This window comes from Thermobia domestica, chromosome 3, assembly GCF_964235325.1.
Source record: "Thermobia domestica chromosome 3, izTheDome1.hap1.1, whole genome shotgun sequence".
NCBI lineage: Eukaryota > Metazoa > Arthropoda > Insecta > Zygentoma > Lepismatidae > Thermobia > Thermobia domestica.
The window spans coordinates 308,238,096-308,261,907 of record NC_137456.1 but is presented as its reverse complement, the minus strand read 5'-3'; the positions used below and the strand labels follow the sequence as shown (position 1 = coordinate 308,261,907).

Sequence of the window (23,812 nt, the reverse complement as noted above, 5' to 3'; positions counted from 1 at the left end):
ATTATACAACTTTTGGGGGGGGTTCCCCTCCTAAGATGCCTGGATAAAACACTGCCATATATCTACAAGAAACTCATGAGGATTGGATACGTATGAGCTCTCAGCCATTTTAAACTTTCTACACCAAATTTCGGTACTTATTAATTCAAGTAGACATTTAACTAATTACTTTGCAATGCCGGCTCAACAATAAGGTCTGTCCTTCCGCAGGGAATATAACCCTGAATCTTGCACATCAAAGGCAGCACGTGAGCACTGGAAAAAAGTAACAATTATACAGTATATCACTTTTCTATAAATATCTTATTTTTAAAAATTCACTCATCCTCTTTCGAGACAGGCCATTAACTTCAAGAGCTAGGATGAAGGTAAACGTACTTTCTTGACTTTTACACTCATAGAGATGATGTGATCTACACCACGTCCCGACCACCTTACTTCCTCAAGTTGATCCAGGTAGAACGAGAAAAAAATCCCAGCCGGCAACGGGGTTTGAACCTAGCCCGGCGAGTTGGAAATTAGACACCTAATTGACCGCGCCACTGTGGCCCTAATAAATATGTTATACCCAAATTGAATTGTAGTGCAATTAGAATGATAATAAAACGGAAACTTTGAGGGAATCTATAGGTCTAGGACACTAATAAAGTCTATAAGTAAAAATAACACGAAAACCTAACAAGGAAAACAAGGAAAAAAATTGTCTCTACCATTTGACCATATTAGCTGTGCTTTTTGTTTGCTGAAACAAAGAATTTGTAGTTGTATTTGTTTACTCGGCGTCGTTTACGTTATTTCCTTCTCTCTGATTTATCTGATTCTCCGATTATGTGTCCCAGTACATACATATGCTTGTATGTGTGTGTGTGTATGAGGTTAAATTGAGGAAGCTCGAAGTAATAAGATGATATAAGAGCTAGTTTCAATTACTCGTAGAAGAGCGCGTGGAAGAAGAAGAAGAAGAAGAACGAAGGCAGTGCCATCCAGGTGCGTCAGTTTACGTTGGCTTTTCATTGGCCGCCTACTGGGAGGTGGGGCAGCTGCCGGAGATCCCCGAATATAAATATGCACATCGTCTCTGGAGTCAGTCACTAAGCAGCAGGTGGCAGATCGGCGAAGTAACAACAGATAGGACTCACGCGCACACATACACACACTGAAGGTAAGTGGCGGCAAAATTGTTATCCATCGCTCATCAAACGTCAAACGCTCCCGACAGAATCACAGATAAAGAAATTTACGTCCTTTTGTTTCTTTCGTGTCTCCCTTCTGCATGACGAAATAATAATTTTTCCAGCGAGTTTTTGAACTGTAATGTTTATAATGTAAATATTAGTTTGTTTCCATTTTCCGTGCGCTGTTGTTGAAACTTTTTACAATTTTTTTTTTTTTTTTTTTTAAGTTTCGAAGAAAATTTTCAGCTTCAAATTATCCACTTCTTTCGGTGCGTACTTTCATAATTTTTTTCTTTACTTTCGAGCCGGGAATAGATAGATGTACCAAGTTTACGGTACAGAACTTTAAAAGAAGAAAGTTTTGTTGTGCTAATGTGAGTTACATTTTTTAAAAAAATGTAAAAATGTCTCTATGAGCTGTATATGTCCCACTATGATGCAGAGTCCATTACTAGAGAAGAAAAGTACATTTGCGGAAAAGCTTAATTTCAAATTTTGCCAATTCAAATCTTTACTCCTCATGTTATAAAACGAAAAGGTCCGTTTATCTGTTTAACCATACTACAGAGACCTGGCTAATACTCACTTTAAAATTATTGCTTATGATGTTACAGACCGAGGTTCGATTCCTCTTGGATGTCAGTATTCAGTAGTTCAAATCTCACTTTAACTATACTTTAATTTTCATACAGTTTTGGTACTGGCAAAGGGACATTTAATCAATGAGACACTTTATTAATTAAAGAAAATAAAAAAGTCATACAATTTCAAAAGTAAAAAATTCATAAAATTTGAGTTCAGTTGAATTGAGTTTGAGTTTAGCGTCCCGTTCAGCAGCGAGGCTATATGACACACGGACCTATTGATTAACGAGGAATCCGAATCACATGAGTTCCCACCAGGAATCGAACCTGGTTGTCCTACGTTAAAGACCTGTAAGCTAACCGGTTAGGCACAAAGACGCTCTCATAAAATTTGAATTTGACAACGAATCACAGTTGGGCAATTAAGCACTTTTACTTTTTATTATTTCTTGTAATTTTCAATACAAATATTTATTCAATTCTATTTTGAACTTTAAAGAAAGCCTATCCCACGCTGGTCTAATGGTTAGCGCGTACGCCTTTGGTGCATGTCGACCAAGATTCAATCCTGGTGAAATATAATTCTTGAACGGGTCATGGTGGTTTGGATTCCACGTTAAAATGTAGGCCCACAAGTCATTACGCCCCGCTACTGAAACGGGATGTTTAACTTCGACAACCAATTTTAAAAGTTAGTTCTGAGTGAGAGGATTATATAAGCTGTAAAATATTGATATTATAAGTTCTAATTTACTCGATTTTTTTAATCGACAATATTGATCTACCTACGTAACAGTAGGGTCAAGGTTATATCACAACCAGTACTGGATTTACGTATAAGCTAAACAAGTTATACGTTAGGGCCCCACTCTCTTGGGGGCCCCAAAATTAAAGAAAACAACTGGATGTACATTTTCAAAATATAAGAAAAATAATAAATAAAAGAAAATCTACATATAGCAAAGGTGTTTCGTGTTGTGTAGATTCCTATGATGTAAGTAATGCGGCCCCTTATGCTAGTCTGCTTTTTAAAATATAATTAGTTTCTTCATTTCTGTATCTAGGGTACCTACGTCCATCTTGATACTTAAAGGGTCCCATTGTTTTCAGTAGCTTAGGGCCCCACTAAACGTAAATCTGACTCTGATCACGACCTTTGAAAATTTTCTAGCTAGGACAGCATCACTTAAACATAAATGTTTCTCGATTTCAAGAATATTACAGCAATTATTATTTTCTTGTATAAATTTCAACTTTAAAACAGTCTGACGATTTTCATTTTTTTTTTAATATAGGAAAAATGTATTATTCTTTATCGCTGATAACAAGCAACTTGTCTGACTTACAAGGATTAAGATTTTCATAAAATCATTAATTTAGTACGTATTTCTTAAGTTCTCTTGATGATTGATTAATTAAAGTTTTTTGGCAGTTCAATTGAAGTCAATACAAAAAGACTACATAAAAAAAACATACTGTACTTTCTAAAATGTAATCCGAATCATACTATAACTTTCATCACCTACAGGTACTCTATTAAGGATTGGATTCAGGACCACACGTACAGTAACCACGCGCCTTAGCCACCTTTAAAAAAAAAATGAAATGAAATCTTTGAGTTTTACGTCCTACGGTTATGCCGGTTAGGCTAAAGGAGACGGTGATGTTGAGTAATGAATGAAATGGTGGAATGAAGAAAGTGGGAGGAAACGGGAGAACCTCGAGGAAACCCATGCGCACGGTGTTTGTCCACCACAAAGTTCACTTGGCTGGGATCGAACCCGGGACCCCAAGCACCAGAGGTGAACGCTCTACCACTGAGCCACCGCGGACCCATCTTTAAAAAAAACATCGCCCCAACTGGGACAGTGATCTCCTTGATCATCTTTGTTGAATTTTACGTAATCCAAGATGACACCGGAGACACAAACACAGAAACATCGGGCACTATTAGAAATCTGAAATATTTCAGTCTAACATCCCACGATTATGCCCTTTTTGGCTAAGGGAGCGGATGATAAAAGCAAGTGAGTGATGGAAGAATCGGTGGAATGAGTAAGTGGAAGGAAACGGTAATATCCTGAGAAAACCCGTGGACACAATGTTGTCTACCATAAACTTACTTGGTCGGGATCGAACCAAAGACCCCACGCAACAGAGGTAAGCCCTCCACTAGTGATCCACCGTGTCTCTTTAATTAGAAATCTGAGCACAGGGACTCGAACCCCCAATGGATTATGCCTCATAATCGGAAATCGAACACCCCCCACTTGCCCACGAAGGATCATTTTTTTGTTCTAATTTCAGAAAATAATTTTAGTTAGAGTTTAACTAAGGTTTAGTTAGAGTTTAAAATCAAAATGAAAAATCAAATCTTTAAGTTTTACGTCCCACGTTATGCCGGTTAGGCTAAAGAAGACGGTGATGATGAGAGATGAGTGAAATGATGGAATGAAGAAAGTAGGAGGAAACGGGAGAATCCCGAGAAAACCCACGAGCATGGTGTTTGTCCACGACAAAGTCCACACAGCGCGAGCTGGGATCGAAACAGGGACCCCAAGCACCGGAGGTGAACGCTTTACCACTGAGCCACCGCGTCCCCTTAGCCTAAGTGAGTGTTCTACCCTTAGTCCAGCTTGTAATAAAAAAAAAAAATAATATAATAATCTAGATTTCGACGAATTTTATTTTCGTGATTCGAGCCAGACACTAAATTGTGAACTGTAATGTCATACAGTTTGATTTGTCGATCAGTATGAGCAGATTCGGATCAGAGGTTATCATGTCGTTAGACACATAGAAAATAATATTTAAACTAAAGTTTTTAAAGTAATTTTAAAGTTTTTCTTTTGGACACTCAACTAATTTGAATAGTGATGATGAAGAAAATTATGTAAATGATGGAAAAATGAAATTGTCTTGAAAACAGCTTATTTCATCGCAGTTGCGGAAGAAAATTAATGCAGTATGTGGATGTGCAATGTAAATAGTTTTTAGTGTGCACCTGTATTATGATCTATAAATTCTATATTAGGAGTAAAGTTTTGCCCAAAATTTTACACAATTTTCTACACTCGAGAAACACTCATTTTACCAAAGTAAATGAAATTAATTGAAAGCTAGAATTTAATGTCCTAAAATTATATACTGTAGGCTAGAGAAAATGGATTATTTATAAAAGTGAATCTCTATGAAAGTTTTGGTAGAATGAGATTGTGGGAGGAAACTAGAGAGCCTTGAGAAAAACCCACAGACACTATGTTGTTCATGACAAACTCACTTGTTCTGGGATCGAGCGCTGGCTAGTAGTTAGCTTTCTTGCTTCGAAATCAAGAGGTTCCGAATCCATATCCGGTAGCCATCATCCTGACTGAGTTTGTTCAAGGTTTTCCCTCAATTCCACATGGCGAAATTGCCGGGATGATCTGGTCAACTTCATCCCACTTTATTCCCTATTGTTGTTATTTTACTTGCTGTTAATTCTTAGCTATTCCAGTGGAAATTAGTCACATAGAGTATTTTGAATTTAATTTCAGTTTAACGTCCCTCGAGCAAGGGCGCCGATCCTGGGAGGCCGAGGCCCCCCCAAAGCTCATACGGGCCCCCGCATTGTATTTATGAATATACAATATTTTGCATTATTTGAATGTAATTTGTCTTAAAATCCTCATATATATGCCTTCATCTGAATGGGTCCTCCGAAATTTACAGAGAAATCGGCGCCCTTGCCCTCGAGTATTCTTCAAGGCTAAGAAAAATGAAATGAAAGCTTTAAGTTTTTACGTCCCACGATTATGCCGGCTAGGCTGAAGGGGACGGTGATTATGAGAAATGAATGATAACGGTGGAATGAAGAAAGTGGGAGAAAACTGCAGAACCTGGAGAAAACCCACGCACACGGTGTTTGTCCATCAAAAGCTCCCTTGGCGCGAGCTGATGTCGAACCAAAGACCCCATGCACGAGAGATGAACTCTCAACCACTGAGCCACGGCGGTCCTTCAAGGCTAAGAAAGACGGTGATGATAATAATAAACGAATTGTAGAATTAGCAAAGTGTGAGGAAACGGGAGAACCCCGAGAAAACTCGCGCTCATGGTGTTTGCTTATTACAAAGCCCACTTCGAGTGAACTGAGATTGAACCAGGGTTTCTACACTCCAGAGATAGACGATCTGCTGCTGAGTTCCCGCAACTCCCTTGTATCTAAATGTTTGTTAATAAGAAATAATTTATATTCACAGGGCTTCTTGATAAAAAAAATAAATAAACTTTAATGTATTCTATGCTTCATAATTAAGTTTCAATAAGATATATATATTATGCTTTAAAATTAAATCTTGAAGGAAATCTCTAGATATAGAGGTTAGCTGCGAATATATTGAATAAACAGTCGCAGACAGACGACAAATGGCGGTCCTCCAGCTTGGGGGTTCGGCGTGAGGCTAACAACCTCATCCTATAAAAAATGCACTTGTTCAAACATTGTTCCAATTCACACGAAGGGCAATTAAATTGCTTATAATATTTATCGAGGAATTTATCTTCTGTTAACATTTTATAAAATCCTTTCAAACATTCTATTAGCAAGATTGACTCCATTTACAAACAAAGTTTGGAGATTATCGGTGCGAATTTAGGCGAAATCGATCAACTTTCGACCAAATATTTACCATTCGACAAATACTCGAAGAGAAATGGGAGTACTATACCCCGGTACATCAATTATTTATTGGTTTTAGTAAGGCCTACGACTCGGTTAGAGGGAAACTGTACAACATTCTTACAGAATTTGGGATACCGAAAAAGCTAATTAGATTAAGATATGTTTAAATGAACCCAAAAGTAAATTCCAGGTAACAAAGTTCTTGTCCACGAACTTTCAAGTTTAATTTCCTGAAACAAGGAGATGCATTGTCGCCATTATTATTCAACTTTGTTCCTGAGTACACTATAAGGAAAACAAAAGCAACCAGGGCCTAGAGCTTAATGGTATTCATTAGATTATAATTATCGTATTCTGATGATAGAAAGAAATGCAGAGATTAAACGCTTGCAGGGACATGGGTTTAGAAGTAAACGCAGAGAAAACTAAATACATGGAAGTTCGTCGGGATCTTAATACTGCATATTATGGATGCGTTAAAATATCAAACAATACTTTCGATAAAGTGGATAGTTTGAAATATCTAGCATCAATGTTCATGAAAACCATATTCACATAGAAATTAAATGATTGAAAGCAGGAAATTCGTGTTATTATTAAGTTCAAAGTCTTTTGAAGTCGCGAATTCTGTTGAGGAATTCGTAGTTTAAAACATATAAAACGATAATCATGCTTCTTGTGCTGTTCGCTTGCTCTGAGAAAAGAATACAGACTGAAAATATTTTATAATAAAATCCTGAGGCGAATATTCGGATCCAAGAGGAACGGGAATGGGAACTGGCGGAAACTTCATAAAGAAGAACTGCATAATTTTTTATCGTTTACAAAACATTGTTAGGGTCACCAAGTGTAGGAGGCTCAGGTGGGCAAGTCATATAGCCAGAGTGAAAGAAAGTAGGAACGCTTTCAAAGTTTTAACTGGAAATCCAATCGGAAAACGTCCATTAGGAAGACCTAGACGCAGATGGGAAGACAATATTAAGATGCATCTCGTAGAAATAGGAATACAATGTAGAAACTGTATCCAGTTGGCTAAGAACAGAAGTCAATTGAGAGCTTTCGTGAATACGGCATTGAACCTCCGGGTTCCGTAGGCCGTAACATTAGTTAGTCAGTAGAAGAAATGTGTAATAACTACTTTTGTACCTATATACAAACCTCTTACTTCAGGACATGATAGCTGAGTGGTAGTAACCATATTTTTGGATACCAAGATTTCACATTTCATTGTAAACAAAAGTCTATGCGTTAAGTTGCTTTCGAAGTGCATTAATATTTTCTCATTCTGTCTATTCTCAACTGATCCATTATTGTTATTAAAGTTAACTTTCTTATCTTTGGCGCGAGAGATTCAAGTTTTAATTTTCCAATGCAGAGCTTGTGGATTTGTTTGTTACCTTACAAAATAGTTCCATGTCTTTTAAGGCCTAAATGCTAAATGAAAATTTAAACTCCGAAGCCAAGTAAATATATATGGTCTGGACTAAAATACTATATTGTATAATAGAAATTATTGTATTATTGTATAATTGAAAAAATACTGTGCAAAGATAAGGCATGAGAAAAATTCTTATGTGTAGTTTTCGAGAAAATGGAAAATGAATAATATGAAATTAAATCTTTCAGTATAATGTCTCATGATTTATGCCCTTTAGACCAAGAGAGACGATGCTTAAACCAAGTTAATGATTATGGATGAATAGGTCGCATGAGAAAGTAGGAGGAAACGGGAGTACCCTGAAGAAACCCACGGACACTATGTTGTCCACCACAAAATTATTTGGCCTGGGATCGAACCAGGGATTCCTACGCAGCATAGGTAAGCACTCTACCACTGAGCCACAGTGTCTCCATCGAGAAAATCGACAAAACGATTTTTTGTGGCGCTAAAAACTGTCATTCGAGGCCTTTAATAAGAAATTCGATTACATACCACTTATTAAAGTAATAGTAAAATTATTATTATCTCTAAAACTATAAGTTTTATTATCTTCCAATTAATATTTACTGTTTTTTAAATCATTGTTAAAAACTTTTGACACACGCAACCAATGTCGCGTTTTCAACTTGAATTGATTTACTCTATTATACTATAATTCCTTTTAATGAGGGACATACGCAGGACAACATTTACATGAGTTGCACTGCTGCCATATGTTGTTCTTATGTGCTTGGAACTTAGTGCAATAATACGTTGTTCGTTGATTTTTAGTGCAATAATACCAAGTAACAAGCAATGTATTTTTAGAAAGTTGAGGCTGTTATTAATTTTGTTTGTCAAGGAAGTAAGTAAGTTAAATGCAATACCAAACCTTTACTCCCAGACAGACCCTTAGGTATGGAGACTCAACCTCCTTCCCCTGCAACCACCTTCAGCTTCCTCTGAAACTAACAGTTGTGTGCTTAGATAGATCTATGTTAAAAAAAAAGAAAGAAAAATAAAATACCTCGGCCATTCTATCTCAGTATACCGAGTATAGACCTACTCTCCGCCGTGTGGCAATATTTGCTATGTAATAGATCATTGCAAATATCATTAACATGTAGGAGGTGTGACACAAGAAAAAAACGAGACTGTCCAATCAATCATTGTACTTACAGAATTAGTTCTCCGTGACATTATCACCTTCAAAGTAGTCCCCTTCAGCATTCACACACGTCTGCATTCGGTGCTACTGTTGCTGGTAACAGTTCTGGAACGAGGTTTTTGGAAAGCCCTTCAGGAAATTCTCCGTTTTTTCCTGCACCTCTTCAACTGAGGTAAAATCGGTTCCCTTTAAGCAAGATTTAACTTTAGGAAATAAAAAAAAAGTCGCATGGATCCTAATCAGGTGAATAAGAAAATGGCCCATCACAGTAATGTTTTTGCTGGTCAGAAACTGCTTGACAGATAGGGCCTTGTAAGCGTGTGCATTGTCCTGATGCAACAGCCATCCATCACTCTACAACTGTGGCCTTTAATTTTTTTTTCGCGAAGTCTTTTTAATATTTCAATGTAGTAGTGTTGATTAACAGTTTGACCACTGGGAACCCACTCAATCATTACGGGATTCCATTAATGTTGAAGAAGAAAATTAACATTGCCTTTAATTTTGATTTTGACATCAAAACCCCCTGAAAACCGCTTATGCCATGCAAACATACGTGCACGAGACAAAGATTTCATCTCCATAAGCCTCGGTTAACATTTGAAACGTTTCCATGGCTGATTTCTTAAGTTACACAAGTAACTTGATGTTTATTCGCTGTTCGGTTTTTACATTAGACATTTTTTCCGGCAGAATACAGTTGCAGGTGTTCACTCAATGAGGCAGTACTCCCAACTGGCGTGGTCGGTTAAGTCGAAACTGGCTGCATGGATAGAGGAAGTGTGTGGGATGACGTCATCAAAACGATTGTTGCCAACTCCACTCTTTTTTCAAGCTACACACTTAGTCTCGTCTTTTTTGTGTCACACCTCGTATATGTACAGTACAGTAGTTATTTGCTAATTAAATTCTTTAAATGGAGAAATGTTTTGCCCTAACTTTTACAGCCAGTTCAGGAAGTAAAAGTAATATTCAGGAAGTAAAAGTAGTACAAAAGAAAGCCATATAATATACAATGTGTCCATAAAGTTGCGCAACCAAAAGTTTGATTGTGAATATTTTTTGAAATAAGAATGATAAAGACCTGAAACTTGAAACAAATGTAAACGTATTCTATGTACATATTTTTGAGATCATGGCCAATGCTGAACTTTGTAACGATTTTGTGTAGTAACGAAAGAAAGTACCGAAAGTGTAAAATAGTTTATTGCAATTTTTTTATCGCAAATTTTTGCATAAAACTTAGGTTATCAATTATGTGCAAATTCTCATTGCTTATCATTAATTAATCTAAAACATACCCGTTGCAGTAATTTTACAGCAACAGTGTTGGCAGAGGCCTCATATCTGTCAAAAATATCCATTTTACGGACTTGCATTAAATAGACTTTTCACATGGCAACACTGCATCAACTTTGTCATATTTTCGCACCAATGGATAAATGTTGATGCATACTGCACATATGCATAGAGGTTCACCCGCAGGAAATCAGTTTTCTGCAATTGAATTTTTTATTTTGTATACATACGTACATTTTTTATTTTACACTTTCGGTACTTTCTTTATAACAAAAAACTTACAAATTCTAACATTGGTCATGATCTCAAAAATATCTACATAGAACACGTTTAAATTTGTTTCAAGTTTTAGGTCATTATCGCTCTTGGTTCAAAAGATATATGCAATCAAACTTTGAGTTGTGTAACTTTACTGACTCACTGTATATGTATGTATATATGTGTGTATGTGTGTTATAAATAATTGAAAATATTGATAGTCAAATCAGCTTTGATGGTAATCAGCTTTGATTATATCAAATTCTTAGAAATTAATGTTTTTTTCGGAAAATTAAAAGATGAAATTTCTGGTCTTACGTCTCACGGTTAAGGCTCGTAGACTAAAGGGGACATGATTGAGGAAGAATTGGTGGGTTGACAATATGAGAGGAACGGGAAAACCTCGAGAAAACCCACGAACCCGATGCTCACTAATAAAGCCTGGGAACGAATCACAGATCCATATGGTCTCCACTGGTAGAACACCCTTCTCTGGTGCGTGGAGTCCCTAATTTGATCTAAGCTCGCTCTAAATGGGCTTTGTGTTGGTGAGCTTTCCCAAAAGTCCCCCGTTTCCTTCCACTTTCTTCATTCCACCGTTTTATTCACTCTCACCATCACCATCCCTCTTTGCTTCGGTGCACTAACATGGGATGTCAAACCAACGACGGATCCAAGACGGAATTCTGAAGGGGGGGGGGAGTTGTAATATTGCATAATTAGCTACTTTTAAGAGCTCCAAACTCTGGGATGGGTTTTATTTATATATAAAATAAGAAAATTTCCTCTTCTGGGAGGGCAATTGACCCGATCGCCCCCTGGATCCGCCCCTGCGTTAAACTTTAAAAAAAATCTGAAGTGAGAATTAAAAGAACTTTCAAATGATACTTTTTATCATTTGACTCTAACTTAAAATTTTTAAGTTGGTGCCAACCTATCTACAGGAGTAAGAAAGCGATCTTAATTTTAACATAGTTGTATACGTTCCTTTACACCAAAAATGATAGATGTCACAGTTTTCCACAGAGTTAATTTCGCTTAAAATTACTAAAGATATAATTTTAAGTCAATTACCCGATTGAAGTAAGTAAACAAATAAATAGAAGTACTATGTAGTACTCAAATAGATACTTAGGAAACAAGTTACTGAATATTTAGGTTTAAGAAACATTTTCCTTGGGGAAAATTTTGGGATAAAAGGTATTAATTTTTACTGTTGATTTATCAACAGTTCAATTTCAATATTTTCATTTTGTTTAACGAAAGTATAGTTAAAATATTTCTTATAAGTACAAACATGTGCAAATTCTTAGACTAAACTTAGAAAAACGAAGAACCTAGTATGTTATAACCTGTTAATACTTTGTATGTATTCTTTTTTTATTATTACCATTTCTACACATTTTGACATACATTTTAATAACCTTATGAAATTATTTTTCACTTCCTCATCGCGATGCCTTATTCTGATAAGTGCTGCAATGAGATCAATCTTGGTGGTTATCTTTTCTCTCTTTACTTTCTTCTTAAGAATAGCCCACAAGTTTTCGATAGGGTTTAAGTTGGGACTATTTCCTGATTATGGCAGAACCTGAATACCATTTTTCCTCAGAAAATTAGCAACAGTCCTTGCTTTATGGCATAGGGCTATCCGGAAACTATTCCTCCATTTGTGGGATAAGTCTAGTTTCTAGCAGCTTTTGAAATTGTTTTTGATTCATCATTCCTTTCACGAGATACAGTATATAAGGGCTGACATACAGCTCTAGACCATGACGGACGTTGGGTGCTTCCCTGTTTGGGAAACACAGTTTGGAGAAAATGTTTCTTTCATCTGACGTCCTGCGAACATATTGGCTACTTTCCCCATTTATGGAAAATATTGCTTCATTAGAGAAACATACCTGGAAATAGTATAATGTATCTCAGTGTATGTATTTTAAATTTAATCACAATATCATACGTCAAACATCATATTCAAAGGAGCAACTGCTCCCGTAAACCCTTGTACAGTACAATAAAGTTAAAAAAATATTCAGGTGTACCACAACATCCCAAAGATGCCACAATTGACAAAATATACAGGGTACATATATAATGCTTGGTATCTTACCTTGCTCCACTCATCCTTGAACCTATTTTTTTAATTTCCTTTGTCCATTCCAATCTCTTGTTTGATATTGCTGGGGTTAACTTCGCTTTTCTGCGTGGCCTTCGTGCTGGTAATCCCACTACACATAATCGTTTTCTTACTATAGACAGAGATATGTCACATCCATACTCCTTTAACTGATTTGAAAAATACTTACCAGTAGCTCTTCTATTGGACTTGGCCATTTGTAGAAGTTTCTTTTGAACACGAGGGCTGATTTTCGGTTTACGACCACATTAACCTGAGTGATTTTGCTTGTATGACTCAGCAAGCTTCAAAGCCCTTCTTATTCGACTAACTGTTGTTTGAGAAATATACATCTTTCTAGCTATTTTTTTCTCTGCGCAACGTTTTTCTTTGAGATGACATTTAATTAATGCAATTTTACGTGACGATAAGTCTTTGATTTTGCCCATAATTGTCACTTTCTGTAAACCTTCGAATACAGAATAAAAGAAATCCGACAGTCCTTTCTTTGCACAGACCCTCAGCTAAAAACAACACTTAAAAAAGCAAAAATCCATGTGTTTTACATCTAATACACATTAAAATATTATTTGGAATACTAAAAACTTAATAACATGCAAAGCAGATTTAGTACGACGTAGAAGGACCAATTCCAGTTCATGTGCTATTATAAGTATACAATGATGCAGTTGTTTACCTCTATTGCCAGTTTCTTATCCTGTTGCCAGTAATTAATAAAAAGAATTATTACTTTCTGTTTCAAGGTACACATATAGTCTAAAACATACTCCAGTTTTATAAAAATATCAACTGTACACAATAGAAATGAGGAAGAAAGAAAAATTCATCGAAAAATCGCCATTTAGTCTAATGCATACATCTGTACTTCTCCAAATTGAAGAAGAAATCACATAGCAATTAATGAAAAACCTATTATATATTCTAAACCATTTTTTTATACGACAAACATTTTCTGATATGTAGGGCTATTATAAAACAAATTACTGAACATTAAGTAATTCTATAATCAACTCAACTGATCAATTTGAAATATATAAATTGATACAATATACGAGTAATTTTTGAAAGCAAATGCTTAATGAAGTTTAGTTTTTGCCATTTCGATGATATCCTACTTAAGCGATTCAAAACAAGGTTGTATCTGAGTGACAATTTTATTTGTTGATTTAGTGTTACTAACGAATACATTATGCTTGATTTTTGCTTAAACTTGGACTTCCCCCTCGCTTGCAAATTATGTCCGACGCCGAACTTCACTGCGGAGCAGTGTTACCAACAGGTGTTTCAGCAAATAGCAAAATGGCGCTCAGACTTTAGACAAATATGACTAAACTCTTCTAATATTGTAGCTAAATTAATAGCAAACAGAATTTAAAATAAAGGAAGGAAAATATGTCATAGAGCTATCTTACAGCAATTGTAATATTTTTCTGGTAGTCTCAAATCAAATACTTTCATCTTTAACCCATACTTAAATTATTTACAAAACGATTTGCTTGAGTTATTGGCGAGGTACTAAATTCTCTTGAATTCTTTGATTTGTCCCCAATCTTTGGCTATACGTTGGTAACACTATTGTTTTAGCACCAACATTAAAAGTAAATCTCCAAGTTCCAGCCCGAACATACACTCAAAATTCCCATTGAAATTAGCTAAGGAAAGACAGAATTTTCAAAATCCTGATTTACCATGAGACCTATTCTAGTAAATGAAAATGATAAATATTATTGTAATATCCCCTTATATTGGAAGCATCACATATCAATAAATAAAAATCAAGAGCTCCGCCACAAGCTCCAGCAACCTGACGACGAATGTCATCACCACCGATGGAACACGAAGAGATACGAAGAAGATCCCTTCGACCCCTCCACAGGTTCGGCCGTCGAAGACTGGGTATATAAACGGACACCTCGAGCCAGAAGACATAAGCTATTAACTGGTCATTCCGTACCTGTTTATGAGCTGCAACGGGCAAGTGATACACCCTACTCTCCAAGCTGTAACTGAGGAGAGATACTCGTTTAATCCTACCTCTCTGAACTGCAACAGGCAAGAGGTTCCTTTACAACCAGCTGCAACGGGGAATGGGGTCTAATTGTATTTAACTTGAAAGAAAGAACTCTTTAAAAATGCCTTATTTGTAATCTTTGTACAAACTGAATAAACATATTTTTATAATAGAAGATTAAGAGAAAACCCATGTATCATTACTGAATGTTATAATATACGTATAAGATATATATATATATATATATATATATATATATATATATATATATATATATATATATATATATATATATATGTAATATATAAGATTACATATATTTTATTGTAAAACTCTGTCCCATATATGTTGTAGGTAGTGCGTTAATAAAAAGAGCGTCCGGAATCGACTCTCACTACCGGCTTTTATTATAAAATTTCATTATAAACAGTATTTTACAAAAAAAATACTATACAGATAATTTCTCTGGGGTTAGATATAGGTAGTCTTTGACCGTAAGGTCGCAGAGTCTCCACAGAGCCCCGAACCAGGATAAGAAGAGTGGCGTTAGGGACCCAAAGCTCCGAAGCAAGCAGTGGGTTGGTTAGGTGACCACAGAGCCCCGAAGGAAGGCCAGGCCAGGAGAAAGGAAAAGCCAAGAGTCCCGAAGCAGACTAGAGGCCTGGAGTTACTCGTAATGTTCCGATGCAAACAATAGGAGGGGCACCAAAGAACTGGTACAGGTCTGCTGTCAGCCTTCAAATTTATAGGGGTCCTCGGAAGGCGGTGGCGCTACTGCTTCGTTGTTGTCTTCTGCTTCGTGGGAAGAGCAAGAAGTCCGTCGTCTGCAGGCGATAGTGGGTCCATCAGGTGTGTAGACTCCTCTTGCAAAACTATGTGGTGATGTTTGTACACATAAGCGTGAAGTTGTTCGTAAACAACACCACGTGGGACATTACAATATTCCACGTGGTGTTGTATACGGGATTGTGGTGTAGCAGTGTAAGGCAAAGAGCAAAGGATTATCGAAATAGTTATTAGTACTTCATTGTGCTTTGATTCATAATTTTGAGGAAGTTTTGATTAGAAATGGCTATCTACTATCTTTAATCGTACACGGCTAAAAATTGTCAACTTTGAATTCAGAATTGTCCAACATTATAGCTAATAACTAAACTACATATTTGCTGGCTAAACATCACGTGAAAATGGCTAAATTAAACCATATAATTGCTAAATTAACAGAATTGCTAGGAAGCAGTTCATGAAGCATTCATGAACTATCGGGATAGTGTTGCCAACGAGAAAAGAGTCGAGACGAGAAGTACCTTTTTTAATTCGAGACGAGACAGAAACATGACAGTTCGCGTCTCTTTTTTGAGACAATAATCGAGACGAAAGGAGAATTTTTCCGAGTCTGGTAGGCGACACAATTTGCTCAAGTCTTAGATATCGATTCTTTTAGTATTACACAATTGATAACAGAAAAGATATAAATTGATAGTGATCGTAAGAACCCAATGAAGAACATTTTTCAACGTTTAAATATACGTGTCATTACACAATGAACTCCGATTCCAATAATAAATATGGTTTAAATGTTGTACCATGCTCTTCGTAGATCACACAGCCTGATGAGCAAGAATTTTGATAAAGTTTTAGACGAAATTAAGAAAAGATCAAAGCATAAATTTTGTGTAGATGCACAAAACGAAACGAGAAAATTTTGAGACGAGACGAGAAACGCTTCTTTGAGAATCGAGACAAGATAAGACTTTTACAAAATTTGCGAGACGAGACCTCGCGGCTATATTTATTTAACCAATACATGTAAGTTCCTTACTCAGCTGTTCAGATCTGAAATGAAATGAAATCTTTGAGTTTTACGTCCCAAGGTTATGCCGGTTAGGCTAAAGGAGACGGTGATGATGAGTAATGAATGAAATGGTGGAATGAAAAAAGTGGAAGGAAACGGTAGAACCCCGAGGAAACCCACGCACGCGATGTTTGTCCACCACAAAGTTCACTTGGCGGGGGCTGGGATCGAACCCGGTACCGCAAGCACCAGAGGTGAACGCTCTACCACTGAGCCACCGCGGCCCCCCTGTTCAGATCTACTGTGCTATGTAAGAGTGTTTCATAAAAGTAGTTGTTCATGAATTGGACTTATTGTAATATCCATATATGTTGGATTTTCAATTAATCTAGGCACCTTTTCTGATATAGGCTCAGGTCCGTTAGCCAGGATACTATGACACGGATTTCTTTCTCGCTGATTTAGTGGCTTGCGCGGGCACTCTCTGTGCATGTGGTCTCGGATTCGAGTTCCGATGGGAAAAGATTAACATTTGAAGACATTATGGTGATTCAGATTATGTTCACGTCTGATTATAGCCTTGGTGCTAAACAGTCACACTCAAACTTCAACAAACAAGCAACAAACTCAAAGTAATTCAGGGTCACGAGATAATTTTTGGGAAGCTTAGTTGAGTTGAACCTTACATTTTTGACTACTTATTTCTTTAACATATAGTTACTTAAACTAACAAGTGAAATTTTCACGAGTGGAGAAAATTCAACTGGCGACTCCATCAGTACGCTTGTGTAGGCCTCAGTACTGAAGAGGAACATCAAATTAAAAAAAAAAACTAGTAACAGGAATGCCTTATTGTTATGCAACACAACCAACTGCTTTGCTAAGCGGGCTTACGTAACTGAAAGGCTCTCTTGCAAGAGTAAATTTATACATTAAAATTTATTTATTTTTGTGGTACTTTTTATCTTGAAAACTGATTTGAGCTACGAAAACTAGTACATGTATATATGTGAGTAAAAAAAATCTACCATACTTCGCTCACATTCAGTATTTATTTGATATAAACAAGGAATTGAGAGAAAACACACAAGCAAGGATGGTTTATTCCATGTCAGAAATTTAGCGAAAGAGTTAGTTGATTGTTATGAGTTGTTAGTATCCTATGTAGCAGCCCGTATGTGACAATACCTTGACACACTTATTCAAGGATATTCACAAATTGTAATCAGCCTCTAAGCAGCAATTTTACTAGAATATATCAACAGTAGAAGAAGCGATCAACTGCACTAGCATACTCTGTCAGAATTGATTAGGTGTTAGATTCAAATCAACTCATACACATAATCCATGTATTATGACGATACATGTATATGGTAGTTTTAATAAAATATACTTCCTTTACTTTTTTAAAACAAAGAAATCAATAGGTGTATCATGCGGTTACTAATGAAGTTTTAGGTAAGGGTCAAGAATGCTCTCTATTTCTCTCTATTTACGAAAAATTTAGCTATATTTCTTTTTTCAGTTTGTCACGAACACAAGGTATTGTTTTTATTGAGGGTTTAGGGTTCCGTTCAGCAGCGAGGCTATATGAGACGTAGAACTACGGCTTAACTTTAGATCTAAACCGCATAAACTCCCGCCAGAAATTGAACTCGGGTCTCCTGCAGGATGATATAGTTTGCACCAATGATGAATGCAAGTGGTGGTGCGGTGGGGGAATTCCCGGATTTATGAAACAAGCTTCCATCCCAGGGCTGTATCTCAAATTGTGTCTTATGTGTCTGGTTGGTTGGACTTTTTTTTTAATGAAATGAAATCTTCCAGTTTAAGTCCCATGATTACATCCTTTAGGCTAAGGGAGACAGATGCTTAAGACAAGTAAATGAGACTGAAAGGATCGATGGAATGAGAGTGTGGGAGGTACTCTGAGAAATTCCATGGACACGATGTTACCCAGCCGGGGATTGAACCAGAGACAGCATACACCAGAGATAAGTTTTTTTTACCACTGAGTCATAGTGTCTCCATTGGTTGGATTGGAGTTAAGCTTCCATTTCAGCACCGAAACTAAATGAGACATGAAGCTACAGCTTAACGTGGGATCCAAACTACTTGAGCTCCCAGCTGCAATCTCCCACACCGAACGAGCGTACCCCAACCTTACAGTCACGAGAATGTTCATGTGGTGAATGTGAAACTGACCCATCCTTGGGGAAATCTACAATCACCACTGTTTATCACTATACCTTACGTTTCCTCGGTTCCCCGCTAAATATCAATTTCACAGAGATTGCGTGGAACAGCTGTAGAACAACGATAGAACTAGAAGTAAATCCCATCTCCACCGAGAATCGTAGAGTGCTTACCATTGGATGTGGGGACCCTGGTTCAATCCCCGGCTAAGTAAGTTTGTGGTGCATACCACTGTGTCCGTGGGCTATTTCAGGGTACTTCCATTTCCTTCCACATTCTCATTCTACCAATTTTTCTATCATCATTCACTTGCCTTAATCATCCTTTCCCTTAGCCTTAAAGGCAAAATCGTGGTACTGTCTGCAGCAAAAAACCTGCAACATGAACATGTAAGTTTATTGTGAAACTACGCCTAACAGACCACGGAATCAACATAACGTCTATGTGGCACGAATCACGCCAGGAGAAACCTCGGCGTCCTCCCCTGTACACTTATTTTGGAGCAAAAGACTTCGTCGTTTCACAATAAACTTACATACTCATGTTGCAGGTTTTTTGCTGTGGACTGTACATTAAACTGACTCGATTCATTTCATTTCAAACTAGGAATGAAATCTTGGTCATTCGGTTCATAGGAATAATATTACAATGGCGAGAATACAAGCAGAACATATAACTGCTGGGAACAGGAGGTACGAGACAGGAACAGCTTGAGACACATTGTTGTTATCAGAGAAAATTTACGGACAATATGTTAGGAGTTTGTGAAAATTTAGGTCCTGTGTAAATTCTATATATCTACTATTTCTGGTTTCGATGGAGAGATAAAGGCGAAGACGGAGGGTATTTTTCGAATGTTGAATGGGTACCGATAAAACTGTTTACTACTCTCTATTGGCGTTATTGTTTGATGCGAATTCATATAAGAAGTGGACTAGGGCGCCCATGTTGTGGTTTCCAAGAGGGGGCAAGTATAAGCGACATTTCAAATGTAGTCTCAAATTTTAACGGTAACTATTCTGAAAAACCTATTGGGTTTTCAATCATCCGAAGCACCTTTCCTCTAAAGGGGGTGCAAGCGCCCCACCTCCCCCCCCCTGATGGGCGCCCTTGGAACTGGATGTGGTAGTCAATAGAGCCATAAAGGTGGACATGGAACCTATAGCCGCGACTAAATCAAAATCAAAAAACAGTTTTTGTCTTTTTATTTCGGTTTTTGTTACAAAATACTAAAAGGTAACTGCCCATTCTTTCCCTCTTGTATCATGAATTTTGTTATAGTATTTGCATTTCATATGAATCCGTTGTTTGTTGATCACTTTTCAAAGTACTTTTTTTTTCAGCTTCAACAGACAATGTAGAGTCTTTCGTTGTCCATAGATTTAACATAATCCTTACCATAGTCGATCTTGGTTCAAGTCTCTCAGTTTTCCATAGGTTTAACATATAATTTCTACTAGAGTCGATGTTAGTTCATTTAATTCGATGACGTAATTGACTATCGAATTTAGTCGATTTAACAATATGTACTAAAAGCTAGTCGTGCAAAGCTTTTGAAAATGAAATGAAATCTTTAAGTTTTACGTCCCACGGTTATGCCGGTTAGGCTAAAGAAGACGGCGATAATAAGTAATGAATGAAATGGTGGAATGAAGAAAGTAGGAGGAAACGGAAGAAACCAGAGGAAACCCACGCACACGCTGTTTGTCCACCAGAAAATTCACTTGGCGGGGGTTGGTATCAAAACCGGGACCCCAAGCACAAGAGGTGAACGCTCTACCACTGAGCCACCGCGGCTCCCCTCGTGCAAAGCTGAGATGTTGATCTTAGTCCATTTAGTAATTAGTACTTAAAGTCGGTGATAGAACTTAGTTTATGTAATAATTCGCACTTAAATTCTGATGTCAAGTTTAGTTAATGTAGTTTTTTTTATCATGTTTTACATTTAAGTTTTTCAGCTTAAATTAGATGAAAAGTCAATGCCATTACAAAACAATGAGTTGAATTTAGGGCGGTTTATGTGGCGAGGATATTAATACTCTGGTATTTAACACATTTAATGCTTCAACAACAAAATATTTCAGCTAAAATAAATGATTCAATCTTCCTCTATCATAAAAGGCCAACTCTCGTCCATATCATTAGTTTACAACCTCTCAATAGGATTTCTAAAAGCATGTTCCCAATTGGGAACATTAGCAGGTAAACGGTTTAAGAGCTTATTATTAATAATTCTGAAATCAACTTAAATTTCATATGAAAATTTGTAATTCGTTACTTATTTCTCTTAAAAGGGTTTATAGAATAATGCGAAATTGCAAAGGACTCTACTTAAGGTAATTCAATACTCGTAATTTTAAAAATAAGCTCCCCACCGTTTATTTACCATATCTCAAACTGGAAATTGTACTAGTTGTATGTTAAGGATATGGATTTAAAAATTCTGTGTAATCATCATAAAAAGATAGGCAAAACGCATTTCATTTCCGAAGTTCTGTACGATGTCATCTGAAAGATACGTTTTGGGGAGAGAATTTTATAAGATATATGAATACAAATTGCGAGGCCAATCGGTTGCACAAGTCTCTGGAGAGGGACGAGTTTATTTTTTGATCTCAAGAATTGATTGGACCTGCTTTTATTTGAATATATATGGTTGACATTTATTCTTCCAAAAATGACAGCTTTTCTACAGTAGTATAGAAAGGGAGACACCACCAATTTTCTAAATTCGGAAGGGATGTAGGCTCTTGCCTTGACGAAACTATACACGGCTTGTAAGAATGTAAGCTTATTTCTTATTCCTAGGCCCGGTTCTGTCAATAATAATAATAATAATAATAATAATAATAATAATAATAATAAATATAATAATAATATAAATTAATTTTCAGTGCTGTGAACAGCTTATTGGCAAAAATACAACTTTATGTTAAGACCATTATACACTAGACTCTCGCTAATCCGGCCATTCCTGGCACATATGGGTACCGGATTAGCGGAAGTGCCGGATTATTGAGTGTCTGACATACAGTATATAAAGCATACGTACAGCATACCGGTACGTAAAGAATACGTACAGTATATAAAGCATTGTCTAACTAAGCATTGTTGCGCATGCGCACTATAATTCATTGTACACGAGTTTTTGGTTGGATGTGCGCCTGATTACTGAGAGTCTAGTGTACAAGCATTTAAAACAGACCAGAAAATTTGTAGTATAGAATAAATATTAGAGCAGGTTAAGGCCCTTGTCAGAAGATTAATATATTAAAATTACAAGAGTCAAGCTGATTATAAAACAAGATTAAAATAAAAACAGTCAATATCATAAAATACTATTCACAAAACTATAGAAATTAAAGCTTCATTTAACCATCGTTTAAAGAAGAAGTGAACCTTGCTTAAAATTTCATATCCGGTATGCAAAAGATTCTGGTTACTTACTGTCATATTTTCACATAAAAGATTGGTTCTTTAAATAAAATATTATAACTAAAGATATTCTGAAGATGGGGCGCGGTGGTTCAGTGGTAGAGCGTTCACCTCCGGTGCTTGGGGTCCCTGGTTCGATCCCAGCTCGAACTTCGTGATGGACAAACACCGTGCTCGTGGGTTTTCTCGGAGTTCTTCCGTTTCCTCTCACTTTTTCATTCCACCATTTCATTCATTTCTCATCATTACCGTCTCCTTTAGCCTAACCGGCATAATCGTGGGACGTAAAACTTAAAGATTTCATTTTATTTTTCATAATCTGAAGATATTTAATAACAATAAAATCAAGCTCCTTGTAATTAAGTTAAAATAGTTTTATTTTGTAAAAATTGTTCAATTGTTTCTCCCAACATATGTTAATTTTACATTGTTATAAGATATTGACATTCTTCTCAATATTTCTCGTTTTGAATTTAGTGCTACCAATGTCGACTGACTTCTTACACTATAACTCGGCATTCTTATTTCTGTATTTTCCAAGCAGTATTCGCTACTATATTTTTTATCCAATGCCATTTGAATAAAGTATTTATCCATCTTTCTGCTAGAGATTGAAGTCCTCCAAAAGTTAAACAATATTCATACTCGTGTGAATAGTAGTCGTTTTTCATCTTATAACATGCAGTGGTCAGTGGCGTATTTAGGGGGGCTTCCGGGCTTAAGCTCCCCGAAATCTTACTTAGTATAGTAAAATATATGAAATATCTTGCAGAATTTTTATATTTTCAGGCAAAGCCCACCCCCGAAATTTAGCAAAGTCCCCCCGAAACAAAATCGTACGTAGTCGTATAAAACAGTGGCGCTTCGAGTTTGTTGACAAGTATATTAGGCAAACTGTTCCAAACGACTGAACCAAACACCACCACCACCACCACCACTACTACTACTACTACTACTACTACTTCTACTACTACTACTACTACTACTACTACTACTAATAATAATAATAATAATAATAATAATAATAATAGTGGTAGTACTAGTAGTAATAGTAGTAGTAATAATAGTAAACTTCGAATGTAATTAAGTTCCGTATTTTTAATGCTAAATATATTTACTTGCGGTTGCTCCATTTGATCTTCTTTCAAGTACCTTCAGATCTTCACACAGAAGTTCAGCTCAGAAGTTTCTTCTTTCAACAAAAAATACTTCTTTTTTTACTATTCTATATATTCTTACCAACTCAGCTACTTAATTGGCTCTCGTCTACATAAGTATGTGCGGTTGCAGAGAGATCTGTCCCTGTTAAAATTTGTTCTACTATCAAATTCCACTTTCCTTTACGTATTTTCAGCGTTCTCCTTTTGCCGTCTTTTACAATATATATTGCTTCCCATGTTTGCTTAGAGATCACATCTTTCATTTTTAATAAGCATTGCAGTTGTCTTAAATGAATATTTTTAACAATAGTACTTACTGATTCTAACTGTAAATTTGTTTGTATCGTCTATATTCCTCTGTTTTCATTCAATCTAAAATCAATCTTTTCATCTACTATTCATATCTTCTCAGCCGCGGAAGGTGGGCATGGTGGTTCAGTTGCAGTGCTCTTACCTCTGGTGCGTGGGGTCCCTGGTTCGATCCCAGCGAAGTAAGTTTGTGGTAGAC

The 23,812-nt window shown here is 36.5% G+C and overlaps 1 protein-coding gene across 1 annotated transcript in view; it reads left to right on the top strand.

Moving 5' to 3' along the window:
* Nucleotides 1–995: 995 nt before the first annotated feature.
* The window catches only part of LOC145681129 (uncharacterized), a 396,245-nt gene continuing 373,428 nt past the window's right edge, over nt 996–23,812 (top strand). The window contains exon 1 of the mRNA XM_081752553.1: nt 996–1,162. The gene's annotated coding sequence lies outside the window, so the exon portion shown is untranslated. The remainder of the gene's footprint in view (nt 1,163–23,812) is intronic.